Raw genomic sequence first — 4461 nt, 5'->3', positions numbered from 1 at the left:
AATTTTCTGATAGTTGGGCATTAAAACAGAAGCATTGCCTCTCCTGTGAACTTGCCAACACTCTGTTTAAGCATTATAGGGATGACTGTTTACTACTGGGATATCTAGGCATCTACTCAGATATCGGAACATTTTTCCTGCCCAGCCAGCTTAACACAGCATATTTCCATGCCTTTTATTGTCTGCGGAGTGTGGAGGCAAGAGAACTCTGAAACTCTCTACTCATAGACAATTGCTGCTTGCTTAATTCTATGAGTACTGTACACATCTATCCCATGTGTTAGTTTTCTATTGCTACATAACAAATTACCACAAGTGTGGCTTAACACAACATAAATTATCTCACAGTTTCTATAGGTCAAATGTCTGAGCACGGCATGGCTGGATATTCTGCTCAGAGTCTCATGAGGCTGAAATTAAGATATTGGCCAGGGCTATAGTTCATCAGGGCCTTGAAGTCCTCTTTTAGGCTCACTAGTTGTTGGCAGAATTCATTTCCTTGTAGTTGTAGGACTGAGGTCCTCATTTTCTTTCCAGCTGTCAGCCAAGGACCACTCTCAGGAACTAGAGGCTGCCAGCGGTTTTTTGCCCCCCCCCCCCCCCCACCGCCGGCCCTCACAGGCAATTCACAAAATGAATGTTTGCTTTATTCCAGATTAGCCAGAGCACATCTCTCTTTCACTTTGGCAACAGCCAGAGAAAACTCTGCTTTTGAAGGGCTCCTGTGATTAGGTCAGGCGTAGTTAGATAATCAACCAGTCTTAAGGTCAACTAATTGGGAACTTAATTACATCTGCAAAACCCCTTCACCCCAGTACTTAGATAACTGTTTTTTTGGAAAAACGGAGAAGTTACGTACACCAAAGCCTGGGCATCTTGGAGGGCTCAGTCCATTTGGGCTGCTATTAACAAAATACAATAGACTGGATGGCTTATAAACAACAGAAATTTATTTCCCAGAGTTCTAGAGGCTGTGATGTCCAAAATCATGGTGTCAGCATGGTCAGGTCCTGGTGAAGGCCCTCTTCCAGGTTGCAGACTGCTAACTTCTTGCTGTGTCCTCACATGGCAGAAGGGATTAGGGGGTTCTATGGGCTCTCTTTTCTAAAAGCACTAATCCAATTCATGAGGGCTCCACTCTCATGACCTAAGTACCTCCAAACCTCCCCATCTTTATACCATCACTTTGAGCATTAGGATTTCAACATATGAATTTGAAGGAGGGGGAAATACATTCAGATCATAGCAGGGATCATCTTAGAGTTCTGCCCAGCATATTCTGGAAGGGGCTATCTGCTCTCAGCCATCTGTTAAGGACACAGAATTAGGGGATGGGGAAATAACTGGAGTAGTATAATTGTAGTGCAGGGACCTGAACCCAGGTATTCCTTTCCATACCTCTGTACCTTTTCTCCTATCCTGATTCTCTTTGGCAGTTGGAAGTCTGAACAATACGCTGTATCAAGACTGGGCGGATACGAACCTGAAGACACTGCTAGAGCCATGAGGCTGGCTGGTGGTGACCAATTCAACTGAAGTCACACTAATACCTTTATCCTGCATTTGATGTTATTGTATAAGTGCTACGTAGGCCCCATGCAAGGTGTCCTCACCCTTGGGTATAAGTAAGTGCAGTGCAGCTACTGTGGAACCATGGAGGAAGGAGATCGGTAGTGATGGGGTAAGGTAATTGTGCTGGCTCAGATGTTATAGATCTTTTCAGGAGAAGCCTTTCACCAGAAATAAGGGTATACCCAACACCACGGGAGACATTTGGAGGAAGTACATCCTATCTTCTTCTACTTGGGTCCTTTCAAGAGAACCATCACCCAGGCTATCCCGTTCTTCTAGGCATGTCTTACCATGGGTCCTTGGCTAATCTGTCACAATGCTGGATCAGTCATCAGTTACCAGATGCAGCAAGGGACAGCTGGAAGCACTTCAGTGTTTTCTAACATTTACCTACTATGAGTTTCCTATCCTACTCCACTGAATCACACTACCCACTACCTGCCTATAAAACTATCCATAATGGACTCTTAGGTTCCATGTCTCGCTCTTCCTCTACTTGTTGGGATGACACAGAATTCTTGGTCATTGGAAAAGGCTTGGGAGTAATCCTATAGGCCTTGGTTAGGCTTTATTCAAACCCTGTGACTATGAATATTGGCCTTAACTCCAGTACAATGTGTGGGCGAGCACACACACATACACAACTCTGGACTGGATAATATGTTCTGCCTAGGCTGTTTTCCTGTGTGGTCAAATGGCCTTCACCTGTTTGCCTCCAGTAACCATGACCTATAACCCTGAGGTGATAATCCAGCTATTTGATGTTTTCTGGGATTCTCAGGCCCTCGCGTAGCCACCACCTGGCCTAGATGTAGAGGAGAAAACCTGCCAGCAGGTAGTGAGGAGAGAGGACACTGTAGTCTTATTCCTGAGTGGGGATAATTGAAGCTGAAGACAACAATAGGAAATCTAGCAGTTAAGCTAGGCTAAATAGCTAATGAGATCACTCTAACTGTCTAGCAGATTAGCCTGGACTCCTTAGCCAGGGTAGTTTTATTTTCATTTATTATTATTGTTGTTATTTTAACCAGAGTGGATTTAGACTACAAAACTGATCTTCATAATCCTATAGCCAAAGGGCTTTCTGTGCCCTAATCAACAATTCCTATTGTTTATGGATCATGATTAGTGGCAAGTAGAATAATCAGTATTCTGCATATGGGAAAAGGCAGTAGGGTTATTTAGTGTATCCCAATCTGGTACCCCTTTTTCTTGTCTGAGTGTGAGCTCCTTCAGCCCCTGGTTTAGGGAACAGCTATTCAATAGGCTTGCCCTATTCCAGTGATTTTCAAAGTGTGGTTCCTATACAAGCAGCATTAGCATGACAGGAGAACTCTTCAGAAATGCAAGTTCTCAGGGTCCTTCATGGATCTGAAATCTGCAGATAAATCCTCCAGATGATTCTGAAACAGCTCAAGTGTGAGAACTACTGCCTAGTTGTTGTATTAACCATTCTCCAGAGTTGCCTATAGATTGTAATGGCATATATTACTGATGTAATGGGGTATGATGTATAGAGGCCACATAGAGAGTGGAGGTGAAGAACTGTTGTGGTTGAGAAATAAGGGCTAACTTGCCCAATATTCTCTACTGGCTGGCCTCCCAGGAAAGGAGTTGGCCTTTGAGCTCCATGGAAACTAGCTACAGCCAAATGCTTAGAGAAATCATTCTAGAAGAATGCTGATCAGATCACTTCTCTGCCATACCAAGACATGGTTTTTTGTCCCTGGTCTTGACAGAAGACAGCCTGTGCATTCTCTTCTGTATGTTTGATATGTATGTATGAATGAAGTGGTGGAACAGAGCTAGAAGCCATGGTTCTGCCATGTCATGCAGCTATTGGATCATAACCCTCATCAGGCCAGCTATTCTATGGCTTTTCAGACCTCTACCTCTGTGAAGAAACGATCTTCCTCACTGGTAGTCATGAGGAAGGGAGATGAGTAGGAGATACTACACAGTCACATTCATGCAAGGATCAGGGTCTCATTCCTGTGTGCTGACTTCAAATGGAATGAGCAACAAGGGACTTCCAAACCTGCTGCTGCTTCTATACTCACTGATTTCCTCCAATAAATGCTATTCTAAAGGCCTGGTATGTGTTCTGTGTGGTCATTTGGCTTTGCTCCATGTTATTCAGCTGTATGAATATGCTGACATTATTTATTCATTCTTCTGTTGCTAAGCATTTGGGTTATTTGCTGTTTGGGACATTGCTTGCCATTGTCCCATAAGCACAAATTTATCTACTAGATATCTTAGGTGTGGAATTGTTGGATCACAGGGCGTATATATCTTCAACTTCTTAATACCTACAAGTTTTCCAAAGGAGATATACAAATTGACATCCCCCACTAATGTGGGAGTTCATACACATTGCTCAACCTTGCTCACATTGCCCAGCCAATCCTTGCTAACATTTAATATTTTCAACTACTTCATTGTAACCAGTCTGTGTGTATAGTGCATTTCATTGTGTTTTTAGTCTTTTGTGAAGTGTTTTTTCAAATCTTTCCCTCATTTTTTTCTTTTTTGTCATCTTTTAAATATTTTCTATTGAAATTCTTTGTGTGTGCTGGATAATTTTTCTTTCTCATTTTTGTGTCATAAAATCTTTTCGTTGGTTGTCTTTTTAAAATTAAACTTTCTGGGAACCTTCTTACACTGTTGGTGGGAATGCAAGCTGGTGTAGCCACTCTGGAAAACAGTATGGAGGTTCCTCAAAAAGTTGAAAATAGAGCTACCCTATGACCCAGCAATTGCACTACCGGGTATTTACCGCAAAGATACAAATGTAGTGATCCGAAGGGGTACATGCACCCCGATGTTTATAGCAGCAATGTCCACAATAGCCAAACTATGGAAAGAGCCCAGATGTCCATCGACAGA

This window comes from Neomonachus schauinslandi, chromosome 11 (assembly GCF_002201575.2).
Source record: "Neomonachus schauinslandi chromosome 11, ASM220157v2, whole genome shotgun sequence".
NCBI classification, from domain to species: Eukaryota; Metazoa; Chordata; class Mammalia; order Carnivora; family Phocidae; genus Neomonachus; species Neomonachus schauinslandi.
The sequence above is the reverse complement of the archived record's forward strand: the minus strand, read 5'-3'. Positions refer to the sequence as shown.